The sequence below is a fragment of the Choloepus didactylus genome, chromosome 18, assembly GCF_015220235.1.
Source record: "Choloepus didactylus isolate mChoDid1 chromosome 18, mChoDid1.pri, whole genome shotgun sequence".
Taxonomy (NCBI): domain Eukaryota; kingdom Metazoa; phylum Chordata; class Mammalia; order Pilosa; family Megalonychidae; genus Choloepus; species Choloepus didactylus.
The window spans coordinates 4,772,656-4,800,346 of record NC_051324.1 but is presented as its reverse complement, the minus strand read 5'-3'; the positions used below and the strand labels follow the sequence as shown (position 1 = coordinate 4,800,346).

The window sequence follows — 27,691 nt, the reverse complement described above, 5'->3', positions numbered from 1 at the left end:
TAGGGCTTATGGGCAAAGATATAAAATATATAAAATTGTTGCATAATTGTAAACAATGACAAAATAATGGAAACCATCTAAATATCTACCAAAAGAAGAGTGGTTGAATAAATTTTGATTCTTCCATTGAAGGAAATACCCTGGAGTCATTACAAATTATGAGGTACATCTATATGATTTTTACACAAATGATGTTCACTTTATTTATGTGGAAGAGCATGCCACAAAGCAGTTTCTGGGAGGATATAGATCAAATTATGAACTTTTTATCTATGGATATCAGTACTATGGCTTACCTTTTATTTTTTCTTTATTTTTTCTGTATTTTCTGATTTTACCACTAGAAAACAAAAAGTGAAACTGTTTTGTAAAGCCTAATTAAACTGTTTTATAAATTAAATGGTGTGTAAGCCAATCATCTGACCTAGCATAAGAGGGTTCTGAACATACCCATCAAGCTTAAAATTATCACTAAAGTCTTCATTACATTTCCTAATTCAACACAGTTTTTGGTGAACTATTTCTGGAATCTTCTCAGTGTTTTTAAATTTTGAATGTTTCCTTCACAATTGAATAATCCATCTACCAGCTTAATCCAATAATTAAAAGCCAACTTTCTGAGCTTTGGGCACAGGTTTCCTTTTAAATTTTGTTTCAAAAAATTGTTTCAGTTTGCTTAAATTGAGTTTCTTCTCTGAGCTTCTCATCACTAGTACACTTTCTTTTTTTCTGTTTCTACTCATTTCATAAATATGGAAGCAGACTCAATAAAACATTGAAATAATTTCACTAATGCCATTGCTGAGACAAATAAGAGTAATGCTACTGACACTTAGGCGTGATGAGGCAAAAAAACACCACCTTGCAATAAATCAGATTTTTAATTTGTCAACTGATGTATAAAGGTTAGAACTTGTTTCACAGATGACCATGTAAGGATATTTAAAATGTGCCATATACAAAAAGGAACATACAGAAGTTGAAGACTGTCTAGGAAACAAGGATGAGTTCTTAGGTCCCATTCTGAGGTCCCTTCAGTGTAAAACAGACCACAAGGACTAAACCTAAGTGCAAGGCTAATGGTCAGCAGTTACTGGCAGTTAAAACACAGGTTGGTAAATAGCTGCTGCCTCTAAACAACAGCTGTACCCCCACCCCAGACCTCCCCTAGACGTTCCAGAACAGCAGCGATAGCAGGGGCCAGCGTCCTTTGAATTGGTCCCAAGCCTATACTGTGTTGGTTGATAAAGATTTTGAATTGCCCCTGCTTGTGTATCAGTTACATCCTTTAGTTACTATGATTGCACCAACAATCTTTTTAGCAAAAAGGATCTCGGTTTTATGCAGTTAGTCTTAGCCCAAGAGAAAATCTAGAAGCAACCTAAACAGGATACGACACATAGAAACCAAAAGTGGCAGAGACCTACCCATCTCATTTTACTAAGGGTAAATAAACATATGTCTATGAAAAATCACTTTCGAGGAAATGATCTATGCAACTACATTATGTAAGCTGTGAAATGCTATTTAAGGGTAACGTATTACTCAGTTTGTGGGGCTGACATTTTTAAATGTTCCATGAGAATAGGTGATTGCTTCTAAAAAAAACTGCTGATGATTGTAGGATGGCAGTGACTAAGAATAGCAGCCCTCCACTGAGCACTTAGTACATGCCAGACACTTAGATGCTTTACCTGTGTGGCTCTTTCTTCTTGCAACAACTGTAGGAGGCAGATATGATCCTGTTGACGGTGTTGATGACACAATCAGAGGAAGCACAGAAAACCCCACGTTAGCCTGTGTTTCCTCTCTATTCCCAGTCTGAGTTCTCATACACAAAGGAGCCTCTGCCTTTTTGACTTTTCTCCTCTCTTGGGAGACTAAGAAAGAAGTTAAAACTACCCCCACGTTTACCCGTTTGAACCCCTTAGCAAAAGTCAAGGGAGTAGCAGAGGGAAGGTTGCAATTCTCAATTTATATTCTCCGCAGAAGCTCAGTTCCCTAGGAGGCGCTTTCTGGCCCCGCTTTGCCTGGTGAAGTGGTCGGAGATAACAGAGCGGGAGTGGTGTCTGCTGCCTGTGCCGTCACAGACTTTACCGATTACACAGCAGAGAGGTTAAAATCATATACTGCCAGTGAACATCCAAATGTGAATGGTTAGCCTGATGTTTAACACATGAACCTAAAATATGTTTTTGTAAATAGCCTGTATGAGATGTATTGGATGGAGCAAATAAAGCAGATCGAAAACAGACAAAACATTCCACTTCAAATCTTCCAGTGGCAACAGTTTAGAAAGCAGTATTACAGTGTAATTATAAAACAGATTTTTGCCCTTAAAATAAATTATTGTACGATAGCCTGTATTCTTACTGGATGGTAATAGCAGATACATAGGAGTATCGTGAGATGGGCAAACTCGTGCAAAAGAATGTCGATGTGTGTGGTGCATGGAGAGTTATTTATGTAGAAGATTCTGAAACTAAATCAAGTAGCTTTTTACAAAGACTCCTCCACCTAGAGAATCTTCAAAATAAAAAGTTTTCAGAACTAAGCTATAGAATGAAGAGCAACCAGGTTGTTGATGGTTTCTGTTTCTTACTACAAGTTCCCTTAATAATAGTTACACTTTCCTCATTTTCATTGTTTTAAAAATTCTTAAATTTGCTCATGTTTGGGTTTCATTTTCCATAATATTCCTGTATCTGCCAGTAGAAATTAATCCTGAGCAAAATGCCACATCATTCTTCATCCAAACATCATGAAATCATTGCAGATGAGGTGAGGAGATAAAGTAATTGGATTAGAAATGGGTGGTTTAAGTTTACACCATTTTATTATATCAGGGATTTTTGATATTTGAGATGTAGATTTCCACAGCTGTGCAATCACTTGTGCTTAAGATGCATACATAAAACCAGGTTCAGTAATTTTGTTATTTTAAATTCCAAAGGAGGAGAAATGTAGATGGTCAAATCTATTACCTAATAAGTTTCATCCGAAGTAAAGCAACTGACATATCAATTTATACAACATGAAGGTATGATCCTTTGTTACTAAATATTTCTTCCCTTGATTCTCTGCTTTCTATCATTTTGGGTTTATAAACAATTTAATGAATGGTGGTGGCCCAGTATATGAGCCTAATAGCTTGTATTTTTACAGTTTCTATCTGTAATTTTCCCTAATCTTAAAAATAAAATTATGTGTACTTCTTTCAGTCTTACAAATGTCTTGGACTATTGTAGGATATTTTTTATTGAATATTAAGTTTTCCTTAGGGTAGACTTAGAACCTATTAAATTATTTGAAAAGGAGAAAAAGGGATTTGGTATAATCTTAAGAATCATCTATATCAAAGAATATTCCTGGTTATTTTCTTTTTTTTTTTTTTCTATGTTGTATTGATGCTAAATCATAGCTTGAAAAATATCTAATGTATAAAAAAATTACGCATTGTTAATGTAGAAATTTAATAATCTAATAATTTGAAAGAATTGTGTGCTTAGAACTTTAACCATTCTTCCATTAAGATTAATTCATTTCAGATTTATTTAATTCTTTAAAGAAACCGTGCAACTCAATTTGGTAATTTTAATGATTAAAAATTTGTGATGTGGTAGCACTTACGGATTATTTATAGAGATCATTCATGATGTTTGTGAAGTTCTTTAGTTAGCCGTTTAGTCAGTAGTTTTTAATGAGAAATTGTATAGTAAAAGTGGAAAACTTCGTATTTTAGAAATTAGAATTTGTGTTTATTTGGTTAGATTGTGCTTGTTTTATTTTTGTACTTTCTATGAAATCAAAAATTCAGAATGTAATAACTATATTGAATTTTTTTTAATAATTGAAAGTATTTTACAAGTGTGTATTTTTATCTAAGCAAGAGATTTGTAAATAAAACATTTTTGGGAGTCATTCATTAAAGGAAGCTTTGAGAGAATCTCTGGTTATTCATTAATCTGTATTGTGGCTACAGTTAAATTGCACTAATTTATACTAACGAGATTTGTGAAAAGTTCAACATATCATATGGAATATTTCTGAAGAAATCTAATATTATTTTTAAAACTCAATTAGGATAATAAGGTCCTTGAGTTTCTTATTGATTGTTAAGAGTAATCTTTCAGTGTGAGTATTGCATTCTTTTTTGTATGCCCTATAGCAGCTGATAGTATAATTAATTGAATTAATTAACAAAGATTACTTGTAATTACACTAAATATGTGATACAAGGAACGTCATCACATATACTTGGAGATGCTTAAGCAGTTGGCTATTAAGCATTTTAAATGCCTGCCATCAATCACTACCAACACTAAATATTGTTAAAACTATAAAATGTCACCATATAGAATGGAAGCGTTTGCGAAGCGGAGGTCAGTTTCATACTAATTCCAGTGTGGATGATAAAAAAAAAATAAAGAATTAGTAAAGTCTAAATTCTTAAGACTTACCATAATTGAAATTAAGGAAGCATCCGTTCTTTAACAATAGTCTCTGATTCAGATTTGTTGTTAATTCCAGGTAATCTCAGTTAGGGAAAACTGCACTGACTCACATGATAGAGTAAAAGTGAGACTATTTGTTACCATATGGGAATTGTTTGTTTTTGCAAAATATGTTGAATAGCACAGATGCTGAATGACTTGACTTACAGAGAGGAGCGCTGGTCTTCATTACAGTTCTTTTGAGTCATCGTTTCGTAGAAGCTCTTTTGGTTCTTCCTTGCTTTGATGTTAGAGAATTCCTTTCTGTATCATAAATATTAATGATTATTTTTCAGTTACTTGTCGTTAAAAGACACCGTAATGTCTTCAAGTTTAACAGTATCTGAGGGAAGAAGCAGTGATTCTTCATAATCCACTACGTGTACATCTTTAGAGAATATAGTTGTTTGAGTTTCATCTAGTTCTCCCTAATATTCTGGACCTGCCAGAATATTATTAATGACATTTTTACATTCTTGTTTAAGTATTGCTAAAGAATATGAAACGATTGAAGTACAAAGTTATCATCCTGTTTTTTTTAATTGTCAAGAAATCCAGTAAACAACTTTTATGTAAGAAAATATTTGTTTTCTGGAAAAAATTAACTGGATCTGCCTCAATGGCTGTTCACATGGGAAGATGAAAAGCATCGCCTTTGTCAGATAGTGTTTCAGAGCACAGAATAACTCTTTAAGATGCCTAATTTCGCCTTGTATGTGGGGCACAGATGTTTTCACCTCCAAAAAGGGATAGCAAGCACATAAAAAGGAGATTAAACCTGTTCCCAGAGAACGTGTTGGTGAAAGACACCGTTGGCGAGGATTTTGAAATCAGCCAGCAATGCTGTTTAACTTCAATAGCAGAAAGTATGCCTCCTAAGTAAAGTTCTTTGACTAGATATAGGTAAATTAAATGCCCTTTGGGTTTTTTTAATTAAACTTTTTATTTTGAGATCATTGTAGAGTCACATGCAGCTGTAAGAAATAACACAGAGATCCCATGTATCTTTACCCAGCTTCCCCCAGTGATAATATCTTGCAAAACTGTAGTAAAGTATCACAGTCAGGATAGTGTGAGTCTGCTTTGTGTTCAAAAAAATACGTTTTGAAGCTATCCACATGACCACTGTGGAGCACCATTTTTTTTCTTCTAGTCTGAATAAAGGACAATAGATCATTACTACACACATAAAAATTATCTTTAAAATTAACCCAGTAAAAATTAAAATTAGATATATGCTGAGATTTCTCTTATTACCATGTGCATAAAGATTTGCTCTATAAAGCTGCTCATTTTTGAAAAGGAACAATCTTAGAAATTCTATACACAGTGCTCTTTAGTTTCCTGGGCAGTTTAGTTTTTTGGTTTTATTGACAGATTTTATTTTAATTTTTTTTATCAGATTATGTACATAGTATATTAAATTGGACTCTTTGAGGAATTTTGTTAGCTCACCAATACTTTAAAGATAAAATTTCTTTGGAACTAATGCAGCTGTGTTGTTGGATGCTGAGATGTGTTAGTATTAGTTGAGCAAGCACATCACTGATTTTCAATATTAAATTAGTGGTTCTCAAGTTTTACTGTATGTAAAGAATCACCTGGGGAGCCGACGGAAAGTCCACTCCTAGATATTCTGCTTTAGAAGGTCCAGAGTGGGGCCCAGGATCTGCTCCAGAGGATTCTGAAGGGAGAGGCCCCGACTACACTTCGAAAAACGCTTTACTAGACATTGAGGTTTTCTAGCATATATTATATAAGCAATAGAATGTTTATATTTTTCTCTAGGTATATGTAAAGAACATGATTTTTTTTTTTTCCCAGATTTTTGTTCATATATGGACTTGATTTCTTTCCTAGTCTATTAGCCTCTTGGAGTTTTTAGATTTGAATGTGGCAATTCAGTAACACCTCTGCCCTCCAGCCGAATTCTTTCCACTCCACTGGTGGGGAGCTCAGGGGGAGCAGAGGCAGCTGAGCAGTAAAGGAAATAACTGGGAAGAAATCGGGAGCCTCCCCGGGAGCAGGGCAGTTGATAATTGAGTTTATAATCAAGTAGGTTGTTTGTTTTTTTCTATGAAGCCTTTTTTATTTTCCTTTTAGATAATGGCAGAAAATGTTAAAAGTAATAAGTTAGGATTAGAGATGAAGGTAGCAGGGAAGGAAACATTGGCATAGAATAAAACAAAGAAAATATACAGGTGATTTATTTTCAAAAGCTCAGGAGCTAGAGCACTCTAAGGTGAAGGCAAGCATCCTGAGTCACTGAAAACGAGGTGAAATGAGGTTCCGTAAATTGTTTTGAAAGCTCGGAAATGTGAGAAATTTTAGAAACACTTCCATCAAAAACTGGTTTTAGTTTTATAAATATTTGGCTATTCAAAGCAGAAAATTGCTTCATTAATTGAGAAAACTCATTTGTAAGAAACATTTTATTTCCCAGAGATGACAGAAAAATGAGGTGTGACTTATTCATTTGACGTTTGAGTAATAGGTGTCCTTCTAAAGAAAAGTTACATTATAGTGTATACTTTTATGTAGACATTTTTTCCTTGCTATTAACAAAAAAACCTAGATTTGCTCTTATTCACTTCCAGTTTGCTTAACCTTTTACTTTTGGCTTGGCTGTGAGTGATGTTTCAGGAAATTTCAGGCCATAAAGCACAATTGAGACTTTGGTTGTTATGTAGATTTATCATGTCAAAACTTAGAGTGACTCTCTTGCCTCAAAATACATTTTTATGAGAAATTCATTTAAGTGAAAGGAGACCCAGAGAAATGTGCATAATTTAAATCTATTCATAAAGATATTTGCATGGGCTGATTGCTTCAGCACTTAATTAACCTAAAGATTTTTTTATCAAGTAAAGTCATAAGGGTTGGTTTATAGCCTATGTTGACATCTTTTCTGTTGTTTGTTTATATTTTTTATTTAAAATTGAGTTTCACATCTAGATTAGCCTAAGAAATTTGATTTTTGTTTCTTAAACCCGTGGGAAGACTACCTGAGGCCGGGTGGGGTGGTGAGCAATTAAATGAGCAGAGAAGTTTTTAGGTTTTTATGTATTTTTAAATTGTTTTACCCAGAGTTGGTGAGAAGACTGAAAGTCAGGCCTTCTCTCTGCTGGTGAGAATGTAAATTAGGATACTCTTTCCAGAGGGAAATTTTGAAAGTATAGTTTAAAATTCTTAAAAACTCCATTCCCTTCAACCCAACAATTCCATTTCTAAAATTTTTTCAAATTAAATTATCAAAATATGTGTAGATATTTTATATATTATTAATATATTAGACATAACTTCAACATGCAACGATAGTCTCAGTTTAAGTAAATTGTTTTATCCATATATTGGAATACTATAAAATATCATAAAAATCATGTTTCCAAGTAATATTTAATGGCATAGGAAGTTTATTAGTGTTAAATGAAAAAAGATTAGGTTATTATAGTGTGTACAATCTGTATGTTATGTCTGAGTGGTAGGATCAAAAAATATTTATGCCTTTTAACCTAGTAATTCTGCTTTTGGAAATTAATGTTTCCTACGTGAAAACAGAGGTGGGGGAGTATGAAAATAATTCTCCCTGTGAGAGTTATTATTATATACTTAATGCTTCTAATACAGAAAATGTTAAGGATAGTGTCGCTTAAAGAATGTGGTTAGGATTTCCAATTCATGCTTATCTACAGATTTTAAGCACTTTCTAAAACAAATCACTTCAAAATAATAAATGAGCAAATGAAGGAAAAATAAATAAGTAGCATTAAGATAGATGAGAAAGGCTACCACACTGGATGGCAAAAAGATGGGAGGATTTGGGTCCTGACATTCTAAGGGGAAAAAAATCTCTGGAGTTCAGAATTGGGAAATCATTGCTATTTCCAGTTATCTAATGCAATTTATGCATCCACTTAATCTGCACATCCTTGAACAAATTGCCTATGCTTCTGTTTTTTTTCTCCTTGCAGATTTAGATTAGTATTTGGATAGAATTTTTTTATTCTTTCAGAGCTCTTTAATTCCAAAAAGTTCTTGAATGGCAGAGGCAATTCAATACATTTCTTTAACATATTTCTGCAGTTCAGCAAACCTACTACATTAAAATAAACTAAATCCCAATACTCTGATTCCAGTTCTTTCAAATATTTCATAAAGTGATGATCCCTGAATGGACACGTGAATAAAATTTCCTTTACGGAGGGAATTGTGTTACCCAGCTTTAATATATTGGTATATAGCTCTTGTCCAATCTTTTTCATTAGACAGACACTAATAGGTATCATACTGTATACACCATGTTATAATCTGACTTTTTAAACTTAATTCCAAATCTTGAACTTCCTGGGTCATTAAATATTATTTGGAAACTTGGCATTTTAGATATTGCATATTATGCCATTATATGGATAAAGCAGAATTTACATTATCTAAATTACTGGATATTGAAATTATGATTACTCATTTTTAAGTGATTCAAATGAAGCTAAGCATACTGGTTGTTCTTCTTTGGAATAAAACTCTTTGAAACATACTCTCAGTATTATCCTTCTAATGGTAAGTGCTGCATTGGTGGCAAGACTCAGGTTTTATTTTGTTTTGTTTTGTTTTGTTTAATTCACAGTTCTTATTTGTAAAGCGCTAGCCCTACCAGTTCTTGAGCAGCAGCTACATAAGTAAACATAGATTTTTGCTAAAAATTGTCAAGTGTCCTCTGCCCCAGTGCCTGGTGGGCCAAATTTTGGATGTTCCAGAATTGCAAATAATAATCTGTCCTTCCTTTAAACTTACTGTTGACAGTTGTTATCTGCATTTTTGTGGATCTTGTTGTACTGAGTCTTACTATTTCATAAGTAAGTATTTTATCCCCAAGCTCTCTGGCCTTGTTTAGTTACTTTACTTTTCTGGGCCTCCATTTCCTCATCTTTAAAAGGAAGAGGATGATGATAATATCTGCCTAGTAGGTATGTAATGCTTACTTATATGAGCATTACATGAGTTAATGTACAAAAAAAAAAAAAATTAACCCAGAGCTCACAGTAAGTAATAGCTAATAGGAGTAAATAATTCCTGATTGTTCAAAATGAATCAGTGCTTTGCTGTATGTAGACTTATCAGTATAAAAAAGGTGTTCCCATGGTGTTCTATATTTTGCTTGCCTGTTGTATTCAAATAGTTACTAAACTTTTAACTATAGATTTACCACTTTTGATAAAGTTGAGAATGGTCATTATGAGAGGCTAACATTTTAATGAACACTCATAATGTAACCATTAGCTGTCAATTATGTATTCATAACAAACTTGTCACTTGACTTATAGGAGATATACTTAATCACTAAATCCATAGCTGAGAACGTATACTATTTTTTAAGTGGAACGCTGATGAAAGTAAAAGGCTTTGTAATTTTACTATGGAAGTTTTCATTAAAAAGTTTCAAATGAAATAACCTACACACTTTTTTTTATGCCTAAATAAACAAATGGGATTCCTTGGAAATAAAATAAATAATAAGACTTGGATATATTGTTCTTTGGCATCACAGTTCAAAGTGGGGAAAAACACAAATATATACACATTCGAAGCCTTATGCTTAGGAGCAGCCCTGTAAACCTCCACTGCCTAGTTCAGAAACTGTTTGGGCCTGTACTGTTGATCGGCTTGTCACCTATCTTGCCACTGAATGTATGAAAGCTCTTGAGGACATAAAATGTGCTATAAGAATAATAAAAATAAAATAAAATTCTGAGTAATGGGAAGCTATGAATAAACAAACAAAGCTGTGGGAATATCTCTTTTGAATAGAGCTCTTAAAGTTATGAAACCTTTTCTAAAAGGAGCGTCTTCTTTCTGTGACTCCATTTGGCTTGCCTTCTTTTTTTTTTTTTTTAATCTTCATTTTATTGAGATAGATTCACATACCACACAGTCATACAAAACAAATCGTACTTTCGATTGTTTACAGTACCATTACATAGTTGTACATTCATCACCTAAATCAATCCCTGACACCTTCATTAGCACACACATAAAAATAACAAGAATAATAATTAGAGTGAAAAAGAGCAATTGAAGTGAAAAAGAACACTGGGTACCTTTGTCTGTTTGTTTCCTTCCCCTATTTTTCTACTCATCCATCCATAAACTAGACAAAGTGGAGTGTGGTCCTTATGGCTTTCCCAATCCCATTGTCACCCCTCATAAGCTACATTTTTATACAACTGTCTTCGAGATTCATGGGTTCTGAGTTGTAGTTTGATAGTTTCAGGTATCTACCACCAGCTACCCCAATTCTTTAGAACCTAAAAAGGGTTGTCTAAAGTGTGCGTAAGAGTGCCCACCAGAGTGACCTCTCGGCTCCTTTTGGAATCTCTCTGCCACTGAAGCTTATTTCATTTCCTTTCACATCCCCCTTTTGGTCAAGAAGATGTTCTCTGTCCCACGATGCCGGGTCTACATTCCTCCCCGAGAGTCATATTCCACGTTGCCAGGGAGATTCACTCCCCTGGGTGTCTGATCCCACGTAGGGGGGAGTTGCCTTCTTTTTAAGGACCTCCTCTCCTCGAACCAACTTCAAAAGAGGTTGTGATGAAAATTTATATTCCTAATGTATTTTGGAAAACTTGAAAGATTTAATGTGGTTTTGCAAAATGTAATGTAACATTTAATTTCTTTAAAAATTTCCAAACCATACATAAATCGTTTTTTAAAGCAGTAACCAAATCTGTCTGTATAATTTATTTTGTGTTTGACTTTCTTCCTTTTTATTTTAATAACAGAAAAATTGAGAAAGAGCAAAATTAAAAAATAAAAAACCTCCCCACCCATAGACCTATCACTCTGAATCAACAGTAAGCTATACATTACAATATTAGTGTTTGAAGCATTTTTCCAGATTATTAGTCTTCTTGCTAATGATGTTCCAAGAAGTGGTTTTACCATATTTTAACCATTCATCTTGTGTTCCTTCTAATTTTTATCTGGATAGAACTTTTTATTTTTGGCATGTAGTTTTCCACTCTATTTCTCGATTATTTCCTTAATATGTAGTCTCACATCTGAAATTTATTAGAAATGAACTAAACTCATTTAGTTCCTTGCTGAGACAAGGGAGTTCCTTGTCGTCCTTCTCAAGACGACATTGAAATAATAGATTCGTACATCCATTTTCCTGTTTATGTTTTTGTTTTTAAATGTAAGCATTTTATACTCTTAATAATCTCATTGATCTTTTAAGAGGTGATACAGAATATAGATTATTAACTATCATGTAATTGATCAATAATCCTTAGAAAACCTGTTTTTCATTTCATTGCAATTCTGTATCTGATTTCTTGGTTGCATAGCTTTTACAATCTTAACTTATAATTTTCTTTTAAAAAAACAATTAAATTTTAAGTCATTACATTGTGATAAATGATGAAGGAAATGGTGCCTCAAATAGTTATAGTTATTAGAGCTATCATTTAGAAAAATTATATCGGTGTAAACTAGATTCTACTTTATTGCTGTTCCCCATATATTCTTTCTAAAATTAAAACATGGATATTGTCTAGGATTTAATTTGTAAGTTATAATATTAATTTATCAGTATTAGGCCACACTTTTGTATCTGAAACAATTTCAAAATAATTTTTATTTAAAAGTCAGTTGACAAAATTCCAGCTCCTTTCTCCCCAATGTGGCTTGTCCTGTTAATTCATTATTATACCTATGAAGATTGTCTTTTATAAGAATGGGGAATATTTTAACTTATCCTCTCATGGTAGAATAAAAGTCACTATCAGTTGGATAGGCTAAAGTAAATGTACTAATTTTTAGATAATTCAGCACTACAGACTATTTTCTTATAAAAACATTTATTACTTAGCATTGGTTTATGTCATTACAGATTTAATTATATTTAATAGCTCTATTTGCCTTTTTCTTAGTTATGGATTTTGTGAGAGTGGTGGTAGTTTAGTTTAATGGTTTATCTTGGCACATATAGTTTAGAATTTCTACACCTTATATAAGAGAAGTGGTACATCAACTGAAAGATTTTTTAAATGGAGCACTGCATTAAATTAAGAATTGTGGTCCATTAGACATTTTTAGAATAAAATATCTGATTAGAAATGCACTCAAGTTGAAAAAATATTTTATCTGTAAAATCTGACTTTAGATGTTGTTAAGAATTTAGCCTGGGATCAGCTTTTCTTCTTTTGTTACTTTAACATACTCACTGCTAATATGAACCATTTCTTCTTCTTTTACTTAATGTTCCTATGGAAAGCAGAAAGAGAGGAAGGCCATCTCTGTTAGAAAACCTGTCCTCCTACTTACCTTTCTGAAATCGATTATTCAAAACGCAAAAGAAATCCAGACATTTAAATGAAAACCTTTTGTTTGAAAGTATTTCATTAAGACATTAACACTCTTCCTATAATGTTTCTTTCCAAAACATTAGATTGCTATTTTACAGGGATAGTTGTGTAGTCTAGAAAATCACGTATATTCCTTGTATTCTCAGAATTGAATCTGAGACAGAAAACCATGACGTGGACAGAAAGCATATAGTTACATAATTCTCAAAATACTGGGGTTTGATGACCAAATGCCATTTATCTAAGCTAAGCTACATACATACTAATAAAACCATAGTAACATATCAATTACTGTAATTTATGGGTATTTAAAAATGTTTGCCTGCTTTCTGGGGTTAAATTGGTATTTGGCAGAAAAGTTGGAAATGTTTAAATTCCCTTTATGCCATTTTTAGTTAAATTCAAACTCAAAAAATAAAAAGGTACCATTGAAAAACTCAAAATGGAAAATTGAGCCCTGTAATGCCTTTTCTTTTCTAGCAACTTCTAGTAATTTAGAATTTTTATCTATATATCTTAAAAAAGTAAACATTCCTTCCCGGTTTGCTCTTAACAGGAGGACTGAAAATATTTTGTGCATGTCTTGAAAGCTTTTCTTCCGTGGCTTGACCACTGTGTTATTTTTGGATCATTCTGTAAGATGGTAATGCACAAATTGCTCCTTCAAAATACAGTGACTGTGCTTGTAACACATGTTACAGGTTTTTGTTTGGCTGCTCAGGAAAGAAGCTATGTACTTAAACTTTTGAAGGTTCTGGGAAATTACCCAGTATCCAATCCATTGTGCGTGACAGATGTCTTGCCTCACTATAAGAACTTTAAGCTGTTTCACATCATTCAGCAAAGGAACTATAGGCCCCCTTCTCTCGCGTGGATGGTCCAACTCTACACTTAGATGTATGTTCTGAAGATATCAGATACAGAATTAGGCATTTCCACTAATAAGGTTGGAAAAAAGCAGTGGGAATATGGAAACAGAAACAGTAGTAAAAAGCTATCAAAAGCATTCAGGATAACTACGTATGTCACCTACCTTGACTTCTTAAGACTTCTTTGAAAATCTCCCAGTATATTTTATGTACTATTTTTATCCTTTAATATAAGCATTATTTAATGGTACCATGACAAATAGTCATGGTTTTTACTCACCATTCTGGTTTTTTCCACTTAAATTCATTCAGGCATATTTTGTAATATAATTGCTTAAAAATATTAGCTATTTAAACATGGATATTTCCAAAAAGTTATTTTTAAATATTATTAAGTAATCAGGTAAGAGAATATTGTAGGAATGAGAAAAAATGGGCAGAAGAGAAATTTACCAATGTTTAAATGCCCTACAGTTGCTTGTGCTCCCATCATAGAATCTCAAAAAATGGAAGGAGCAAGGTCATCAAAGAGAAGTTTCAAGTCACTATGTTAAGTTAGCATAGTAGGAAGCCAGAGATGTCACTTCTATTTATCTGTCATTTCCCTTTTCATTTGTGTGGGATCTCAAGTTCAAAATGTGAAGTTAAAATAAAAAGAAATTCTTAGAAGAAATGTGCTACTCTTTGAAAATGCTGTTGAAAATTTTAGAACATACATGCAACTATGTTTATAAAGATACATATTCTCTGCTAGGCAAACTGAATGAGACATCTATTTCCCCTCACCACCTCCGTCGTCCTCCTCCTGTTTCCTGGTCTTCTCTCTCTGCACTGTAGAGAGGAAGGCTTTTGCTGGCGATTAAACCAACAGGTGCCAGCAGTGCCGCAGCAAGCTGGCTCTCTGCCCACAGGGTCGGTGGGGATAGTGTGTCACTCACTCCAGGTTTTGTGGTGTTGCCGTTTCCTTACGAGGGGCGGGATAACCCAGTTGAAATACTGCAACTCCTGTGGGATTACGTGTGTTTCCTTTGCTTTAGAGTTCAAATTTTTACAGTTCCTTTGTTTGGGAGTTCTCAGATTGCCTAATGATTTCTCTAGCCCTCCACCCCCACCCCATCGTGGCCAGATGTCTATTACAGCCGTATTTGAACTGCCGTCAATTTGCCAATTTTATTGCTCAACATGTGGTATAAAACTTTTCTTTGCTAGTTATCGTGTCATTCTTGCACCGTGCAGAACTATGTGAAGATTTTCCTTATTTCTTATCTTTTTAAAATGTTCATGTTCTACTTTCTTTATTGGTGGCAGTTAAACTCCTTATCGTCTTTTAGGGAACTGATTCGTATTATTTTATCGTTGTTGTTGTCAGTAAGCAGGCCTATTTTGTTTTATAGTTACAGAGAAATCTGCAAAGATTTATGGACTGTGATAGCCTTTTATCTTTATTAGATTATGATGAAGTGGTATTAGTTGAGGGAAATTTTTCTGATCTTTTAAGCCCTAATTTAAGAAGTGTTATTTAAAAAAAAATTTTTTTTTCCATCTAGTCTGTTATTAGTAGCTTTTAGTGGGTTTAAATGCATTTATTTATTGTTATTGAAAACTGGCCTTCAGAATTAATTATTTTGAAAATGATTTTGGCAAAGATAGAATTATAATCATTGGCAGCTGTTAGAGTAGAAATTCCTTTGAGCTTATTTGGAGATTTAAGAAGGCTTTTAACCCCACACTGGACTATCCCTGATACTGAACATGCTGGCTGAGATACGAACCCCAAAAAGAGAGACCCTTTCTCTCTTTCCCAAATGCTAACCTATGCTAAACTCAGATGACATTGGGGATATACATGGGGTTTGCAGAAGGGGTTAAGGTAGGGAAGTATTGAGCATGTTCAGACATTAGATGAGAGCAATCCAGCTAAAAGAGAGGTTACATATGCAGCAGAAAAGATGAATAATTGATGAAGTAAGTTTCCTAAGAGGTGGGAGGGGCAAGCTTGCCAGCCTAGGTGGTGGGACAAGCCCTAGCTAGGAGAGAAAGAGAGGAGGGTGCCCTTTAGAGGAGTTGAGGGTTCAATATAGTAGAGACCGTGTCAGGTACTGAAGGTGGTGGGGGGTAGTGGTGGAAAGAGGGGAGACGCCAGGTGCTTGAGAGTGGACGAGGTTTGAGATGCGCCTTGTGGAGAGAAGGACATCAAGTTGACCAGGTGAGTAGAGTAGATCGCTAGAAAATGGTAAGTGCCCGTATTAAGTCAGCAGTTAGGACCTCATAGTGAATCCCCTTATCCTGTAGGGTGGCTTTTTCCAGCACTGCTCAGCCCCTCAGTTTCACACAAAAAGCAAACCAGAAAGTCCCAGGGAAATAACAAATGTGGCATATCAAGGAAGAATATGGGCAGTGGGGAGAATGTGGGAAGAGCCATGAAGAACTAAAAGCACAGTGTTCTTGGGAACTGAAAGGAAGTTCAGAATGCTTAGTGTGGCATCTAAATGGTAAAGAGCAAGGGAAGAGCCCAGATACGTAAAAAAGAGCCAGATCTTTTATGAAGAGCTTTACCAGCCAAATTAGAGCATCTAACTTGATTCCTTGGGCAGTGGGCAGCCATGGGAGAAGAGCACAATCAGGTTGGCATCTGAAGAGATCACTTTGACTGTTGTGTGAAAATTGATGGGGGGAGAGCAGTATTGGAGGCAGGAAAGTAAGTTAGGAGGCTGTTGATAATCTAGGCAAAATAAAATAGTAACCTAAACTGAGGAGGTCATGCAGGGGTGGGGGTGGGGGGTTGCCATATTCAAGAAATAATTAGGATCAACATTTTGTCTTCCTAGGGACTCTTCCTGGGGGAAAAAAGGTTCTAATTGGCTGAGGCTCCATTAATGTTGGTTTTATACTAGATCAGTTTGGTAATTCTTAATTAGTTAACCTAAAGATGGTCCATCCAGATTCTGTATCACTGTAAAATTTGTAGAGTTTTTTATTCCTTTTATTCCACTGGCCTTTATAGACAACTGAAAAATACAAAAAGTTAAAGAATAAATCACCCCACATCTCACAACACAGAGACGGACACTTCAAATATTTCGATGTGTTTCCTTCCATCTTTTTTTGAGAAAGCAGTGTTTTACAAATTGAGATCCCTCTGGCAGAAAGAAGAGGTCAGTATGTGAATATATCTCAATAAACGTGAATTTAAAAAAATAAAGAAGGGGTCAGTGCCATGGCAGGGATTCTTGAAGCTACTCAAGCAAGTATGACTTGCTGGGTCTTTTTTTACTTACAGTCGGTGGAACCTGGGGCCACTCGTGAGTGCTAGATGGTCTTTTAGACCTTTTAATTTTTTCCTTTCAGAACAGAAGCCTTGAAACACAGCTTAATGAGACATGGCGGCTGTAACATTCAGAGCAGAACCCTGTCCCAGCCACCACACCAGGGTTCGAAAAGCCACTGCATGGCATGCCGGCACACAACACATTTGCTATTTCAGATGCTGCCTGGCAGAAAATCAGTGGGAACAATGGGCCTCCTTTAATTTGTTTATTCTAGGTAAGGCAATAGAATATTCGTAACCATGAAGGAGTAATGGCCAACTAGCTATCTCAACTGACTTGTAAGCTGAAATTAATGGTATGTGGAATCCTGCTGGATAAGGCGCCTCTCCCTGTCCTTTAGTTTTCTTTAGCATCCCTTTTAACTTCCTCCGAGATTGATTGAGACATTATCTTGCACCTTGGAAGCTGTGAGCCATACTGGAACGACAAACACTTGTTGACAGCTTTGAGAAGATGGATGGAAAAACAAACTCTGACAAGGCTCACATGTTTGTTTTTCTGTTGAGTCTCTGGAAGAATGTTGCTCTCCTTATTTAGAATAGGGGAAGAAAAAGTCACACCTCGTTATCAAATTCAGTATTTTCTGAGCCTGGCTTACCCCTCTAGAACCATCTCCTTTTTTGCATGGGGTATAATTAATCAAAGTAGGGATAGGAGGGTCATCGTTTGGGCAGGTGTGCATTTCTATCCCCTTTTGGTACCTGTGTCATGTTAGCTCACAGAGTTCAGTAGTATCATGAGTGTATATTGTCTGTCTGATTAATAAGCAATTTTGCGTGAGTATTAATTGTTTGTGTTACTAATAATTACCTGCTAATATAAAAACATGGTGTGATAGAAAAACACAGATCTCGTGCAAAGCATCTAGTAGATATTTACCCATTGGTATAATAGTGTCCTGTATCTTCATTATTTGACTATAAGAAGAAAAAATTATGCACTTACTACTCTATTAAATAGACAGATCTGTTGCATTGATTACCAAATTGATTCTGAGACAACAGTTAATATAAAGGATATATGATGTTTATATTGGTCAATACCCTTCATATTCTACCACAGGCAAGTTGTTTTGTAGGCATGACATGTGCAATGAAATAATTTGGGCTTTTTAGCTTTGTAGTGAGTTATAAATAATTTGACTGAGTCTGTCTGCCCAACATCTCCCCACTTTCTTTCCAATAGAGAAAATGTTCCGTGTGGCTTGAATGGGATACCATGTCATCATGTCTCTCCATCGATACCCTCCCCGTGCTCACAGGATAGTCACCTCATTCCCTGACCACAATGACTCATAGCCTGATGGTTCAGGACTCTCTTGAAGGAATCAGGAAGTACACTGTCTGCTGGGGCTGCCAGGGGGCTGAGAGGCTGGGGCTACCTGCACTGTTTGGCCTAATTCACGGACAGAGCCTCCAGTGGCAACATGCCATGTAGGTTCAAGAGATGAAGGGTCAAAATCCTGGTAGCATCATTCCTCATGGAGTGTGTAAGCCTGTTGGGAGAGCTAACAAATCCCCCTTTTCCTTTCAGCTAGCTTGAGATGTGTTTCTGCCATTTGCAACCCTGAGAGCCTGAGCAATATAACAGCTCCCAGGATTGCTGGAGGGTAAGAAATATGAAGAATATATGACAGAGTGGGAAAGAAGATGGTGATTAGGTAATGAACCTGAACAAAAAAAGGAAAAAAATTTTAATCAGAAGAGCTCCAAAAGCATGGTGGATTTTTATGAGGAAAAGAGACTGTGAGAAAAACCTCTTTTGAAAATTTAACCTAGGCAGGAAACAAGTTTTTTGCTGAAGGCAAAAAGAAGGTATTACTCCTTTCTGTATATACATTGCTTCTGTGTTTGAAATTTTTAAATGTTCAAGCATTGTATTGACATTGGAGTCATGAGTTATAGACACCCTAAGGGGTTGACTTAAACTGCAAAGGGCAGAGGTGGAGCCTTGGAGGGAACTCACCTCACAGACTCAGCGTTGGGGTCTGTCCCCCAATCCCTTTGCATCCCATTCCACAGCCACAGGCCACCTGAGAGAAAGAGCTTTCATTGGAGAAATCCCAGGGAGAGACCCAGTTGACCTGGTTTGTTCCAGTTTGCTAATGCTGCTGGAATGCAAAATACCAGAAATGGATCGGCTTTTATACAGGGGTTTATTTGGTTACACAGTTACAGTCTTAAGGCCATAAAGTGTCCAAGGTAAGGCATCAACAATCGGGTACCTTCACTGGAGGATGGCCAGTGGTTTCCGGAAAACCTCTGTTAGCTGGGAAGGCACGTGGCTGGCATCTGCTTGCTCCCAGGTTGCATTCTCCAAAATGGCGTTCTCCAAAGTGTTGCTCTTGGGGCATTTTGTCCTCTCTTAGCTACAACTGCTCTCCAAAATGTCACTCTCAGTTGCTCTCTCATGGCTGAAGCAAGCTTACTCCTGTCTGAGCTTATATAGTGCTCTAGTAAACTAATCAAGGCCTGTGCTGAATGGTCAGGGCCACACCTCCATGGGAATTATCCAATCAGAGTTATCAGCTACAGTTGGGTGGGTCGCATCTCCATGGAAACACTCAAAGAATTACAACCTAATCAACACCAATACGTCTGTCCACACAAGATTGCAGTAAAGAATATGGCTTTTTCTGGGGGACATAATATATATATACAAACTGGTACACAGTTTGAATCAGATCCCCATTCAGTGAGACCCTCACTGTTTCTAGGAGTGGGGTTGGGTGCTGCATTATATGGCCACCTCTGAGACCCAAGGAACAGAGCCTTCTAGTAGGAGCAGGCAGTTGAGGCACAAATATGGCCATCTGAGAATGAGGCAACCTGGGCAGCCGTGCAAATTGTGTTCACAGGAGTGTTTGCTTTTGGTATTATTCAAAGCAGTGAGGGCATATGAAAAAGAGGGCAGAACAGTTTTGTTGTGTTTTTTTAATCAGAGCAGTTGTAGGTTTCAGCAAAATTATGCAGAAATTAAGAGTTCCTATACCCCCCCCACATGCACACACACAGTTTTTCCCATTGTTAACATTTTGCCTTAGTGAGGTGTCTGTCAGAAGTGATGAAGCAATATTATTTTAAATGTACTATTAACTAGAGTCCTTAGTTTACATTAGGGTTCAGTCTTTGTGGTGTACATTCTATGGTTGGTTTGTTTTCTTAATTTTGATTCTCGTAGCATATATAAACTAAAATTTCCCATTTTATCCTCTTTCAGTTATACAATTCAGTGATGTTAATTACTGAAGGATTAATAATACTGCATTTGTCTTTTTTTTTCCAACACAAGTTGCAGGAGTCTTACTTTGCTGCTTCTGAAGTAGTTGGAGCCAACTGAAATGATAAGAACATTATGAAAAAATTTATTAGAAAGCAGAGAGAAAAAATTGTGAGTAGACTTAAATAGCTGTTGAAGTGTGTGAATTTCTCATAGATGAGTAATTCGTAGATGAAAGTCATAGATACTTTATGTTTTAGAAATGTGGTTTAAATGTCTAAACCAAAGCAGTAAACCCAACTGAAAACCATTTAGAAAATACATGAAAAGCAGAATAAAGCAGCATAATGAGCTCTGATCCGTTGGTGCTAGGAAGCATTGTCAAGCCCTCACTGAAATGAACTATAAGCCTTGGTCAGCATGGCATTTCTACCTGGTTGTAGCTTGTCCTGGTAAATTTAAGCATTCACAGGAGACAGAAGCTGCTGCCAAGTTACGGCATCCTGGAGTTCAGCTGCTCCACTCTGGACCTCCGTTGCCATCTTTGGATGGCCGACTCTCCAGAAACTTGGAAAAGATGATATCCTTTTTTCATCCAGATGAAATGATTTATTAGGATTACTGAATTAAACACATGCACACACACAGACCTGAGGACTGCCAAGATAGCTGCTTATACAAGAGTTTCTGTGTTATATTGGGCAAAACCTAACAAGCATTTAAGGAACATGATTTGTAATTGAAATCCTCATTAGCCTGATGAAATTAAATTAATAGTCCAGTTTTCAGATCAAGAAGGAGAGATTTCAATTACGTTTGGAATGTGTTTGAATGTTGGAGAAAAGAGGGAATGTGAACGCTTTAGACAGAACATTTTAATTATTTTAATTACATGTAACTTCAACTAATTCAATAAAGAAGTTAAACTCCTAAAGGCAAAGAATTTAACACTCATAAATTATATATCATGTTTCAATTAATGCTCAATTTTAAGTGAATTTACACATTCTACACAAATGTAATAGAGTCCAGATATACATGTTTATTTTCACTGATGTGTTCATCTAATAAATTATTTCTTGAGTGCCTTTTTGCATAGTAATATACTCTTCCTCTCTAGCATTACAAATTGTACATTCACGTATCTCGGGAAGCCTGCCATTCAGACCTTTAGATAAAGTGTACATATTGAAGAGTTAAATGCTTTTAAACGGCAGCACTGTTGAAAGTAGTAGGGAAGCAGCCTGTATCAGGTGAGGTTTGATCAGAATATCAGAACCACTATGAGTGATAGAAGGAGGGTACTGAGGGATTAGACCGTATGTGGTCCTGGGATTTAAGCAGTCTGTGGAAATCGGTTTCCCCAGTATCTGGTGCTAGGCCTGAAGTAGGCAGAGCCGTCAGCCTGGAAAGTAAAGGAGAGCAAGAACAACCTGGTATCTGTAAGGATAAGCTGATACTCTTACTGGAACACATCTGTCTCTTGCCACTTCCAAGCCTCCAGCTTTGGTGATGTGGGTGACCTGCAGAAGAGCTGGTGTACTTCACCATGGAGCCGCACGCAAACTTGGCCCAAGATTATAACAAGTTGGAAGAGTTCTGGGAGCAGCTGTAATCCAAGGGGATCTGGCAAGAGGTGGAAAAGCTGTAGGCCTAACACTGCCCCAAGCCAACAAGGCGAGCCAGCAGGTGCACAACTGCGTGAGCTGTGCGAGTGCCTGTCTGTACGCCAACTTACCAAGCATAATCGTGGATGCTGCCTCAGTTCCATCCTCCACATCTCTGCAGGTTTCTCTTGTGGCTATCCCTAACCTACAAGTATGCGGGAAAAGGAATTCTGGGCATTGTAGTTCCAGCTTAGCTGAATCAACACAACACAAACCATCACAGTCGGCCCCTCATTGGCTTGGCACTCAGATACACATTTCAGCCATACTTAGCTTCCAAATAAGATGATTGCAAAATCATATTTATTCCAAGAATGATTAAACTATCCCTCTTACAACAAAAAATGCACTAACCTTCTCTGCAAAAGAGGATGTTAAGTCCCTCTACTCATCTTTAGGCAATGTCCATTTCTCTTCAAGCTGACTCACAGTACCCCTTGGTGTTGTGTAACTAAAATACTGAGATATAAAGTTAAATACTGTTAGCATATCTTTTGCTAAATAGTAGGAGAATGAGAGAAATGAAAGTGGTGTGTATGTGTATATATATATATGGAGATACATATATATGGAGATTATATATATATATATATATATATATATATATGGAGATATATATATCCCAATAAGGAAGAAGTACCCTTAACTATTATATTCCTTATTTCTGCAGCTAGTCACAGGATCATAGTATATAAAACTACGTTCTTCTACTAGTTGTTCTATATTCATTTTGTCCTTGACAAACAGCTTGGATAGTTGTAGTTCCTTGCTTGATGAGATGACCCAAAACTTAATTCTTGAAGGTCTGGAAGTGGAGCTCCACTGCTGCTGGGAATGCAAAATGCCACAACCACTTTGGAACACAGTTTTGTAGTTAGACTGTACGATTCACTCATTTGAATGTAAATGAAAGCATATGTCCACGCAAAGACTTGTACACAAATGTTCACAGCAGCTTCTTTTGTAATAGCCCCAAACTGGGAGCAGCCCAGATGTCCATCAACAAGTGAATGGACATGCAAATTGTGGTATTCCCATGCAAGGGAGTATAGCTCAGCAATAAGAATAAAATGAGCAGTTAATAGACTCAGCAATATGGGAAATCTCAAAATAATTATGCTGAGTGAAAAAATCTAGACAAAAAAAAAGAATCTATACAGTACGGTTCCATTTATATAAAAATCTAGAAAATGCAAGTAATCACTAGGGACAGAAAGCAGGTCATTGGCTGCCTGGGTACAAAGCGGGGTGAGGTGGGGTGGGGGTGGTGAGGAACTATGGGAGACAGGGATTTCATTGGGGCACAACAGAATTTTGGGAAGTGATGAATATGTTCAATATCTTGATTGTAGTGATATTTTCATGGGTATATACCTATGCCAGAACTTTCCAGATTGTACACTTGGATGTTACCTATCAATTACACCTCAGTGAAGTTATTAAAAAAAAATTGAACCGAACAGTGGATAATCTGTATTTTTATTTACCAGCTAGAGTGACAGTGCCATTCTGTGATATAACATATCAAGTGATAAGTGATGTATTCTCTTGATCTTTTACCTTTCAAATGATGTAATTCTTGACAAATGTTTACTATAGGAGGATTTTTCCTATTTCGGAGTCGTGTAAGGTACCACCGCACCCTCCCAAGAGGTTCAGACAAATGCTGTGGAGATTGAGAGGAGGAAGAGATCAGAGTAACCCAAAGGACTGGGCTTCAGTTTGGGTAGTTGAATCTGAGTTGAGCTTGAAGGAAGGGTCAATTTGTTAGGTTACCATTTGGTGAAAGGTATTCTATTCAGAGGGTGCAGATACAGGTGAGAAGAGAACAGCTCCCTGTATAACCTGATATGATACATCATCATGCAATATCTTTTTTAATTTTCAAAGCAACTTTGTTAGGGGGAGGAATTTTTCTCACTTGCTACTAAGGAAACTAAGGCTCCAGACCTAAATATTTTCTCCAGCCTCACCAAGTAAGAAATTTCCAAATCCATGGCTAGTCTGCTGTGTTCATAAGACGGTGAGGCATGTGATCAGGGTGTAGAAATAGAGTAAGTGGTAAAATTGGGAATAAAGGTGGGACTAGATTAAGGATAGGCTTTAAACTATACAGCTTTTAAAGAGTTTGGGCTTTACAGAGTCCAAGGCAGTGATACCATTAAATGCTTTTCAGCAAGTAGTTTCATTATGATTCCTCGGTGGTGGTGATAGTGGAGTGAAACAGAAAGGGTGTATTTGAGAGATATTATGAAATCCAAATTATCAGGACTTGTTGAATTGAATGTAGTTAGTTAATGAGCAGAAGAAATCAAAGATTATTCTTAAGATTTTGACATGGAATGGCTTATAAGAGAAAAGTTGTATGCTTGACAAAAAAGAACTCTGGAATGGTATCTGATTTTCACAGAAAGGTGTCAAGTCCAGTTTGGTGTCATTGAGTTGGTGATTATGTTAAAACCTCCAAATGAAAATAGCCAGCAATCAAGTGACATTACATACTAGCCTCTCAGGAGAAAGTCAAGGTGGCACACACAGTGGCATAAGCTAAAGATGGGAGAGTAAACACAGAGGACTGGGGTCTAAACCTCGACAAGGCTCATTGTGTTAGGGGGCAAAGGAAGATGTTCATTTGAGTCCTAAACTATTTCCTCTTCATCTCGGCAGCTGCAACCCTTGTCCAGACCCATCATCTCTCACCAGGACCATTACAATCTCATCTGTCAAAACCACCCCACAATGGCAGTCATAGTGCTCTATCCAAAATACATTCCATGCACAATAGAGCCTTAGCACCTTAGCACAGCACATGAGGCTGTCCATGATCTGCCTTCTCAACCACCTCTGGAACTTCATTGCCTGCCCGTGCAGCAAAACTAATCATAATAGCAGTTAAATTAGTAATGATGGAGCAACTTCCGTATGCTAAGCATTGTGCTCTCTGTATATGTTATCTTAATTAATCCTTACATCAGCTTTGAAAATTATATATTAGTATCTTCATTTCACAGATGAGGAAACTCAGACAAGGTTATGCAGCCACTAGTCAGTGGTAAAGCTGACATTGAACCCAGATCTCCCATTAACCACGGAGCCTAGGCTCCTAACCTCATGCTATGCTGAACTCCTTGTTGCTGCCCAAGCCCATCGTGAGATTTCAGCCTCCATACTCATCTTCACTTCTGTTTACCTTGTGTCTAGAGAGCTCTTCCCTCCTCCCCCATCCCCTGAAACTGTCTAAGTCCTTTTTCTGGAAGCCTAAGCTTAAGAATGCTGCAAGGCAGTTTTCCCTCTCCTTCCCTGCCTGCCTGCCCAGCTGGCTTTGGAGGCCATTCTCTGGGTTCCCATAATCCTCAGCTGGCAAATCTTTCATTGTCCTATACACATTATTATAAATATCTGGGTTTTTCTCAGGCATTCCATTATCCTGGGGCCAGCAACCTTTTTATGCAATGGGCCAGAGAGTAAATATTTTAGACTTTGCAGGCCACGCAATCTCTCTTGCAACCAACTCAACTCTGCCATTGTGGTGTGAAAGCAATATGTAAACAAATGAATGTGGCTGAAATTCCAGTAAAACTTCATTTATGGACACTGAAAATTGAGTTTCATATAATTTTCACATGGCACAAAATGTTGCTGTTCTTTTGATAGTTTTTCCAAATATTGAAAAGGTATATAAAAGCTATTATTAGATTGTGAGCCATACAAAAACAGATGGCAAGCCAGTGCATATAGAATTAGGAGACCCACTGCTCAGTAGTGTACTCAAGGCAAGGGAGGACTGTGTTTTAAGAAGGGAGGGGATTATTCTAGGGATTTATCCTATAGGAATAATCACACACATACGCAGATACATTTTTAGAGATATTTGTAATATAGAAAGATGAAAACCTGAAAATCCATCAGTATGGAATTAATTTTGTTATATCCATAAAGTGAAATACTCTGCAGTCCCTAAAAATAATAATGTAACTCTCTATGAATGATGTGATTTATTATTAATTTTTTTAAGAGGGCATTCATAGATAGCATGTTTGTTGACTCCTTTTCTATTCTAACCAGTTTCCCCAGGGTCATCCCTCTTCGGTGTAAGAAGGAGCGGGGAGGAGCAGCTAAGGCAGGCAGTGGCCACAGTTGCTTGCACCAGAATCCAATTGAATAAAGCTACCACTGCCATCTCCTACTCTGGGGTCCTTTCACAGTCACGGCGTCAGGTAGAGCAGGTGAGGCACTGCAGGTTCGTCAGCATTTAGTTTCTTACTCTGACTGCAACCACGTCACTGCACTGCAGTTACTCCCAAGGAGTTCTGAAAACCCTGGCCCAGCAAACGCTTCCCTTAACAATGCACATAAAATGCTTAACATGCATGGCCCATCCTTAGAAAGGTCAGCAGCCATAAGGAGAAAAGTGCTATTCCCTGAATTAGTGAATGTAATATATGCTCTCTTAATGTTGAGGGAATGGTGGTGGTTATCATGGGTTTGTGACTTTATTTCAAAGATCTGAGATGACCAGATGCATGACCATTGGCTAAAAGCATAACCGTTCAGTCTTTAGAGCCAGGAGTGAGGGACTAGGGCTTCTAGACAGCTAGACATCTACAAGTGACAGGGAGTCCCCACTCTTGACAACTCTACCCAGAGTGCTGTGACAATGAATACAGTGATCTGAGAGGAATGAGAGGAAAAGGTAATTATTTAGAAGATGTCATTATTGTTTAGGGATATTAAAATGCTGTAAAAAAGTAGATGGTCTTGCAAAACAGGATAAGGGGAAGGGAAATGTACATCAGAGTTTTTTGAAAAAATTAAGGGGAACACAACTGACCAGGTGGCTTAACCTATAAGGAATCAGTTTTAAACTTCCCAAATAGTTCAGGATAGAATTTTCTTTCATTTTTTAAAAATGCAATTTTATTGAGATATATTCACATACCATACAAACTACCCAAAGTATACATTTGGTGGTTCACAGCATCATCACATGGTTGTGCATTCAACACCATTCTTTCATTTTTAACATTCACTTATTAGGACATACTACTAGATTGTTTTTTAAGTACAATAAAATAAAGAAAATATTACCTTACGTATTTCTAGATTTTGTCTTTTTGAGTGTTTCTTTTTTTCCAACATTTACAGAACACCTACTGAGTACAAAGCACTGAACAATGAGCTATGGTTCATAAAGACCTGAGTAAAAAATGATCTCTATCACTCAGGCCAGATATTTCCAAATACATCTTTTTCTTGAAAAAAAACATTTCATGATTGGATAAATTTGGGAAATATTTGGCTAAACAATGTTAATTCGATTTCTTCACTTTGGGGTTTCTCGGAACCTTTTATATACCAATGTGATTTGACTATGGAATCAGTCTTTCTGTGAACAACCTTGGGGACTATTAGGGAACATAGTTGGGGAAATACTGACTCAGATCTTCCATTGAATTATTGTCTCATCTACTGATATGCTTCATGCCCATTTAATCAAAGTTATTCTCAAATAATAACCTGATCAGCAGATTTTTTGAGTGCTCTGTTGTACCAAGGAAGATGCAAGTAAAGAAAATTGATAACAAATTTAAGAATGTGTTGTACAATTTGTCAGATCTTTGGAAGATGAATTTTGATAATTCCTGGGACTCTTGTCATTTATAGGTAAACAAGAAACTGTATTTCACTGTTAGGGTGACCGTGCCAAGTATTGTCCAAACTGGGATGCTTTGAATTTCTGTTAATTAT

At 36.4% G+C, this 27,691-nt stretch overlaps 1 protein-coding gene across 2 annotated transcripts in view; it reads left to right on the top strand.

Moving 5' to 3' along the window:
- Positions 1-27,691, top strand: part of LOC119514030 (protoheme IX farnesyltransferase, mitochondrial) — a 143,039-nt gene that overhangs the window by 76,748 nt on the left and 38,600 nt on the right. The window lies entirely within an intron of this gene.